The sequence below is a fragment of the Propithecus coquereli genome, unplaced genomic scaffold, assembly GCF_000956105.1.
Source record: "Propithecus coquereli isolate 6110/MARCELLA unplaced genomic scaffold, Pcoq_1.0 Scaffold179, whole genome shotgun sequence".
NCBI lineage: Eukaryota > Metazoa > Chordata > Mammalia > Primates > Indriidae > Propithecus > Propithecus coquereli.
In genome coordinates, this window is record NW_012142634.1 from 1521933 (window position 1) to 1530875 (window position 8943).

Consider the following 8943-nt stretch of genomic DNA (forward strand, 5'->3'; position numbering starts at 1 on the left):
TGGGCCCCGCTGAGGATGTTCCAGAGTCACGTGACGTGGCCATCACAGGTGAGCGTGTCTTCTCAGGGGCGTTTGGGCATTACCCTTCATGGACTCAAAGGTTAGGTGCGGATTCCACCTTGCCGCTGGTAATGAAGAGCACGGAAGACAGATGGCGGCAGCTCCCTCGCGCAGTATGCTAATTCCCTAACCAGTGGACCAGGAAATGGCCGGTCATTTGCGTCGCCATCAGGACTCGGAGATGCTGCCTTAGAGCTCACTTGTCTTTAATGCTGTCCCCCTGTCGAGGCTCCTTAGAGCGATCACTGCAGCCAATTTCCAGAGATGCAGGCAGCATGAGGAATGGGACAAGTGACGGGTGTGCGGGGCTTTGTGGGGGGATCTGAGGAGCCCTCACCTGTGCTCAGACTGCCCCGGCTCCCCGCACCAGCTGGGTGCCCTTGGGCCAGCCCCAGCCCCTCCGCTTCTGCTCCTGAGCAGGTGAGACTGCTGTGCTCCCTGGGCCTCCCCCGGGGCTGTAGCCAGGACACAGGCGGCAGGTGAGCTGCTTCGAGGGCCTGAAGGCTCCTGGCAGAGAACAGGATGGGTGTGGAGGTAGACAGGCGTTTCTGGACTCTCTGCTGACTCTCAGCCCCACCGCTCTCTCCATTATGCACAGGGTTGGGGGTGAGGCGGGGCCAAGAACCCTGCCTGGAATTCGTGGAGTTCCTGCTTCATATTCTGCGTTGCGCCCGAGGCCATTCTGGGGCTGCTACTCTGCTGCCATTCAGTCTGTTATGTCCAAGCCTTCAGCCCCGATACTTTGGACCTGAGCTCAATGCTCCTGGCCCCTTTCCTTGTGGCCACCAGTCATCGAGTCCTTTGCTACGGGGAAACCACCCGAACTGGGAAAGCCTTCCCTATCAGGATAACACAGGTCTCACCCGGAATCTGCAGTGAAAGCTCAGAGGAGCTGATTCCTCTGTGTGTGTGTGTGTGTGTGTGTGTGTGTGTGTGTGTGTGTGTGTGTGTCTCACTCCCACTGGCAGAGGGATGTAAGCGGTGGAGCTCTGCAACACTGAGCCCTAATGTAAGAATGTATGCATTGTCTCCCGGGGATCTCAAGGTATCGCCTGGGGTACATGAGCTCCTTGTCATCCTAGAAAATTGGCCCAGGAAAAATCCCACTTTAAGTAGATCTGTTTAAAACAGGAACCCTCTTTCCTAATAAATAGTGAAAACAAAAGAGTCTGGACATAGCATTTTATTAAAACTTAAAATTTGTCTTGAAATTTATGAAAATAAATTCATCTTATTATTAAGTTAAGGCTATAATTGCATCTATAATCTTAGACTGAGCAAAGAATGAATCAAATGCTGATTTGCAGGGGGTGGGGGGTTTCAGCAAGAAATTGTATGACGGCTCACTCCGTAGGCCATTCTTTGTGGTTGATTTTCACAGCATGGTCTTAGAGAGTGTCATTTTCGCAAAATTATCCAAAGGCTTCATGCATTTTCACAAGGGCATATCTTAATCCCCGGCACTCAAATCATTCTCTTTTGAGTGTCTAGGGTGTCATTCCTCTTGGCCATTCTTTTCTTTAACTCAAGGATGGCCAGATCCTCATTTGTCAGTAGCTTTTCATAGAATTCGAACGGTTCTCCAGCATCGTTTTTACGACTCCACGAGCTCCTGCAACTACGGCACAATTTGCAGTTTCATTCAATTTCGGGCTTGAAAATGTATTATTAGAACATCTGACAATTAGTGAGACAGACAATAAAGTCGATATGGTTTGAGCAAAGATAGACTAGAGTTTAGCGGAAGGGGCAGTTCGAGTGGGTGCTATTCTCATAGATGGTCAGTTCTTTGGCAAACGTAGTGTTATGATGACTTTCACTGTTCCAAGGAAACTATCGGAGGACGCAGGTAATGAATCCTGGGATAACACGGAACCAAGAGAGTGAGGGTTCTTTTATGTATCCAGATCCTCCTCCCTGTGATGAAGAGCAGTGAAGGCGACATGCTTCATCTGTGCTGTCTCTGCTGTGTCTTTTTGGACCATTTCTGAGAGCTTCGCTCTGATAGGGGACAAGAGCCTCTGAAAAGAATCAGGCCAAGTCTAACACGGAAGAGTTCTACCGAAAACAGCTCCAGACCTAACTTTGACCTCTTTAAACTGGGTGCTGGTAGCCTTCTCGTCATGCATGGATAGGCCTAGGATTCCATCCGGGATGACACTTCCCTATGCCATTTCCCCAGGACTCAAAGAGGTGGTGGGCAGTACTTTGCAAAACCCATTTCATTTGACACCAGTGGTCTTCTAGGTCTTAATAATAAGAGAAAGAAGTAAAATTTATGGAGTATGTACTTACTATGGGCCAGATATTGTACACATTTGGTAAGTATTATCTTATTTAACTTTCACTACCCTTTTAGTGTTAACCCCATTTTAAAATTGAGAAAATAAAGACACAAAAAGATGATTTTTTTCCAGGTCACACAAATGGCAACTTGTGGGTTGAGATTTGAACCCAGGCCGTCTGACTCGACCTCATACTCATCACTGTTAATAATATTGTGTTAGACACCAACTTCACTTTTTTCTTCTGAATTTGAATAATGCTGGGGAGCAGAATTGAGGCATTATAGGAGCTCCACATTCTGTATCATCGAGCCCCACCCCCATATTGCGTAAGAGAAGCAATGAAGACCCGGGGAATCTGGCCCAACTTGCCCAGTACTTTCCCACTGTAGTCCCCCAAATCGATAGCGAAGTATGATTAAAACCCCAGGCGCCGTGGCTCACGCCTGTAATCCTAGCTCTCTGGGAGGCCGAGGCAGGCGGAGTTCAAGACCAGCCTGAGCAAGAGCGAGACCCCGCCCCTACTAAAATTAGAAAGAAATTAATCGGCCAACTAAAAATGTATAGAAAAAATTAGCCGGGCATGGTGGCACCTGCCTGTAGTCCCAGCTACTCGGGAGGCTGGGGCAGTAGGATCACTTGAGCCCAGGAGTTTGAGGTTGCTGTGAGCTAGGCTGACGCCAGGGCACTCACTCTAGCCAGGGCAACAGAGTGAGACTCGGTCTCAAAAAAAAAAAAAAAAAAAAAAACCCAGGTCTCCTAAACCCTTAGTAAGCATACTTTCTGTTTAATTATAAATCCATTTAAAAAATTCTATGTGTAAGTCAAGAAACTATCTTTTAGGAAAGGCCACCTGAGAAAAGCTGTTGTCGCTTAGACTCAACAGGCACAGGGGTATTTTCTCAAAAATGCATCATTTCTTGAAACTAATAAAATAATTGGGTTGAACATGCTCAATGCAGACGTTCCCCTACCAGTGCACTCTTTTATAGCCACTGAAAAGTCACTTTTTGGGGGGCTCATTATGCCTCAAGATCTTGCGCTGCTCATTTGCATATGAAAGAGGAAGTTCATAAAAGCCCTTTCTTATTTTCTAACACAGGTTCAAATCAGGGGCCATTATCATCCTATAGAAAGACCCAAATGGCATATGGATCATTCTGGAGAAGGGGGTGAGCGCCTTTTAAGAGAATTGTTTTAGTTTTTGCAGGAAATTAATCAGAGGGATGGGCTTTGTGTAGCGGCGAGCAAATCTAATCTGTCCTTTGTTCGAATTTGCCTTGCTCCAATTCCTAGCAATTGTAGACAACATGCTCTTTTGTTCAGGAGACACTTGTTACATGCATAATTAGAGACTGCAGTAGCTGTGTTTAAAGAAAAACTGTTTTCCAATGTAATGTGTGATCTTGATAATAGTATTTTCATCAAAGGTAGCAATTACATTCATTAAGCTGGGACTGGCGTGGCGGCAAGGAAATTAAGTGGAAAGTGAATAAAAAGCTCCCCTCCCCCCCTTTTTATCTCCTTCTCTTTATAAGTTGAAATGCACCATGGTGAGCTGTAACTGGGAAATACATAGTGAATATAAAAAAATAAAGTCCTCCTTAACCTTTCTGAATAATGACCCTGCAGATATCCTAGGGACGGCAACTATAGATGCACTTTTCAAATTAAAGGGCTTTATTCTATCTTAATTTCCTATGCAAGTTTTAAACGAGCTCAACATATGATTCAGGTCTTTAAAGGCTGCAGGGCTCTTTAGGATTAATTCACTGTTCTTTTCACACATAAATTAATAGTTCTGTGTTCTCAAAAAAACCACAACAAGGCATAAATCAACCAGTTTAGGAGAGAAACAAGGCCAGTTGCCTATTTTTAATTACCCCTTTAACTATTCATTTAGGTTTCCTTATTCTTTAATTTTGAGGATGTTGTAAATGAGGCCCACATATTGAGGTGGAAAAATAGCACAGAGAAATGGCTCCCACAGATTCTTGAATTTCACCATGTTGCCATGAAAAATTTATTCTGGAAAATACAAATATATGCATGTATGTATGTGTATATATATGTTTGTGTATATACACACATGTATGCATGTGAGTGTGTGTATGTGTATCTCCTCCAAGCAAATGCTCCGTGTTTTTTCTCCCTGTATTAAAAGTCCTGTTTTAAAAGTGTCCTTGCAATGCCTCAAAGGGCTTGATGATTCCAATTTTATTCAACAGAACACATGATAGCCAGACATTCCTGGTCAAAAGTAGTTGGAAATATGCCACCTCCTATCAGCACCCTAGCTTCCACCATTGACCTGAAAAGCTTTCTGAGAAAATAAAACCAGTCTGCAAAAATCAATTGGGGACCCCTATTTTTTTTTTGTGATTGGACGTGCACAGCTCTGCAGCAAGAATCATTATCTCTAGATTGATTGACCCAAATGTCATGCAGATCATCTTGGAGTGGAAGCCAAAGTGCTCGAACGGGCTTCGCATTTTCTGCTGGCTGCACAGCTAGCCGCGGCAGTGGCGTTGATGGCAAACCTCTACCCAAGCAGGTCAGAGTATTTTACCCTTGGCTGAGGAAGTTGCTATAATTTGAGAAAAAGTGGATTTCAGAAGTTTTTCAACTTTACTTTCTAACCTGCTAATTAGCAGTTGGTTTGATTTTGTGAGACAAGAAGACAGACAGTGAGCCGGGAGAGCCAGCTCGTGAGCCCAGCTGGAAGCAAGAATTATGTCGCTTACTGAATGGCTTTCTACATGCCTGGGACTCTGCTAGGGGTCACACGTATCGTGTAACTTATCCCTTATACCCACCCTCCCAGGTGGGCATACATCATCATCATGCCTACTGTACACTCAAGAAAACCTAAGAAACCTTAGAGAGGTCAAGTAACCTTGGCTATGGTCTGAATGTCTGTGTCCCCTTCCCCCAAATCCAGATATTGAACCTAATTCCCAGTGTGGTGGTATTAAGATGTGGGGTCTTTGGGAAGTGATTAGGTCGTGAGGCATCTACCCTCATAAATGGGATTAATGTCCTTACAAAAGAGGCCTGTGGCGCTTGTTTGCCCTTTTGCCATGTAAGGACGCAGTGAAGGGCGCCATCTATGAAGCAGAGTAAGCCCTCACCAGACACTGAGTCTCCTGGCAACTTGATCTTGGACTTGAATAAAATTGGAATCATCAAGCCCTTTGAGGCATTGCAAGGACATTTTTTTTTTTTTTGAGACAGAGTCTCGCTGTGTTGCCCAGGCTAGAGTGCCGTGGCGTCATCCTCACTCACAGCAACCTCAAACTCCTGGGCTCAAGCGATCCTCCTGCCTCAGCCTCCCAGAGAGCTAGGATTACAGGCATGAGCCACCGCGCCTGGCCCTGCAAGGACATTTTTAAAGCAGGACTTTTAACACAGGGAGAAAAAACATGGAGCATTTGCCTGGAGGAGATACACACACATACACACACTCACAGAAGTGTGATCTAGCCTCCAGAAGTGTGAGCTATAAATTTCTGTTGTTTGTAAATCGCCCAGTCTAAGGTATTTAGTTATGGCAGCCTGAGTGGACATCAGACACTCACCCCAGGTTGTATAATTAAGAAGTGAGGCTGGGAATGGTGGCTCACACCTGTAATCCTAGCACTCTGGGAGGCTGAGGCAGGAGGATCGTTTGAGCCCAGGAGTCTGGGGTTGCAGTGAACTATGATGACATCACTGCACTCCAGTGGGGGCGACAAAGCGAGATTCTGTCTCAAAAAAAAAAAAAGTGATGGAGCAGACATCTAAACTCCAGCAGTCTGATACCAAAGCTTAGGCTCTTAGTCATCTGCTGTGGGAACTTGGGAGACATGGCCTTGGCCTCTCTGAGCTCAGATTCTCTCTGTGTAAAATAAAGGGGTAGTTAACAAGTCTCTGGGACAATAGGCTGGGACTGTCCAGGGACTCTGAGACTTATGGCTACCCAATCCTTAAGCAGCTCTGGACTCTAGCAATTCTGCAAAAGGGTAAAACCCTACATCTCCCCCTACCATTGATCAGCATGGTGTCAACTCTGAGCCACAGCCCAATTCGATGAAATATCCAACATTGTGCAGGGTTCCTTTCTCCAGGAGTTCTGTCTGGGCTCTGGGGTCTTCCCCAGTGCCACGGTGCAAAGGAGGCCTCTTAATTCCCCATCACCTCCTGCGCTCCTCACCACCGTGAGAGAGGTTGGTACTTTGGGCCCCAGGAACTTCCTTCGGGTCCGTTTCTCTGCTGTGTGAGGGACATGGTTGAATGCAGCATCCTTCCCAAGACTAGCGGGCTGTGCCCAGGATGCAGCCCGCTGCTGCCCCACAGGTCCTCCCGTCGTTCTCTCTGACACACATTCTCAGGGTGCTAGTCTAGGCTGCCTATGGGACCTGAAGGCCTCTCTTTCTGCCCCCAGCCTGAGGAAATTTCTGTTTAATTTGGGGAAAATTCATTTCTCCACATTGGACTTAGGTTTCCCCTCTCCTTTCAAATCAGTGGATTTAGGTTTTTAGACAAAGGTCAGGAAATGCTGCCACCAACCTTGATGGAGGCAAGGAGCATAGAGCCTGCTTGAACAAAGAAAAGGAAAGAGAAAATGCAAAAAAAAAAAAAAAAATTAGTAGCTCCCCAAATTAATCTTACCATACTCCTTCAAGGCCAGAGGCTCTTGGAGACCAGTCCAGCTGCTTGGTCAGGGGCTCTGGGTACCACCTGCTCTTTTGAGGAAGCTGCTGCCTCTTTAAGAGCAGCACAGACTGACAGAACTTCAGGGGAAATGGAAACGCTCTGTCTGTGCTGCCCAATGTGGTAGCCACTGGCCACAGGTGACTAATGAGCACTTAACATGGCTAGGGCGACCGAGGAACTGAACTGGGAATTTAATTTTTTTTTTTTTTTTTTTTGAGACAGCATCTCACTCTATTGCCCAGGCTAGAGTGCAGTGGTGTCATTATAGCTCTCAGCAACCTCAAACTCCTGGGCTTAAGAGATCCTCCTGCCTCAGCCTGCCAAGTAGCTGGAACTATAAGCATGTGCGACCACGCCTGGCTAAGTTTTTGTATTTTTTGTAGAGATGGGGGTCTCGCTATGTTGCTCAGGCTGGTCTCGAACTTCTGGCCTCAAGTGATCCTCCTGACTTGGCCTCCAAGAGTGTTAGGATTACTGGTGTGAGCCACTGAACTTGCCCTCATTTAAATTTACATAGGCACAGGTGGGTAGTGGCTATCATATTGCATAGCACAGTTCTAGAGAAATCGTGGAAGAGGAGTGATATAATCCCACTTACATTCGAAAGAATGCCTCAGGCTGCTGGCTGGGAAATGGACTGGACAGTGGGAAGAGTGGATGCTGGAAGCCAATTAAGAGGCTATTGTGCCCTTCCCAGCGAGAGAGCATGGGCCTTACAATAGACTACAGCCTGAGTAGAGATGAAAGACTAGACAGTTAGGAATTACTTTGGAGGCAGGACCAGCGATGGAGGCCTGCTGAGGACTGGGACCCAGCTGCCATACTCCAGTTGGAACACCACATTTGCAGTTAAATAGATTCATCCTCTTTAGAAATTTTGAATAATTCCCTTGATGGAGGACACGTCTTCTCCCAGTGGTGGACACTGTTTCAAGCCATGCGATGTACCTGAGACAAGGATCGCACCTCCTCTACCCAAGTGGTTTATCAAACCACAAATCCACTAACAGGAGCGCTGGCCAACGCCACTGTCCTATCTGGTTGATTTTCCAAGTGAAGCTTTAGTGAGCAAATCCTAGCTGGCCCCCACTGGAATAAAGACAATGAGTAAAAGAAAGGGGAAATATTTACTAAGCAGCTACTCCTTTAAGAAATAGCACTAACCAAACAATGCTTCCCGTCTGGCCGTCCATCCTGTAGACACAGTTTCTTAGTACCTGTCCTAGCTTTTTTGGAGGCTGCACCAGGAAGGGGCTGGGGGAAGGGGAAGATTCTTTCTATTTTACCCCAAATTAGGTGATTCCACCAAAGCTTTTCAGGCTTTTGGCTTCTCCTCCCACCTCCTGTCCCTGGCTAGCCCTAAAGTTTTTCTCAGCCAGAATAAAAAAAAAAAAAAGCAGCTCCTAATTTTTCAGAAGTCTTCACAACCCACGTGCCTTTTAATTCCCCAAACTCATTTTGGTGCATTATTTCTCCTTCTTTTTTCCTCCCTAATGAGAATAACTCAGTCCTCCTTCAACCTAAATGTACTCAGCCGCCCGTATGATGGCAGGCTGGGGCACAGCAAACCTTCAGACCGCCGCCCGCACTGTGCTGCAGACCTGCTCCCCGGTCCACGGGGCTCCGGGGCTCCTCCCGGGCCAGGACGGCTGGAGGTCTTCCCTTTACCCCTCTTGCTTCCCTGCCACCCCCAAAGACAGCCTCGCTGGCCATTTCCAGACTCTCACTTGCTTCCCTGACGTTGCCCCTTTGCTCATTCTAAGATTTTGGTTCCCTTTACCGGACACTGGAAAGCCAGGACCTAATAATCCCTGGCTCCAGGCCTCATCACATCTCTCCTACGTCAAGCAGAAAAACGCTGGACTCCTGTCTAGGCTAACCTTTGCCTCTACCCAAAGGACAT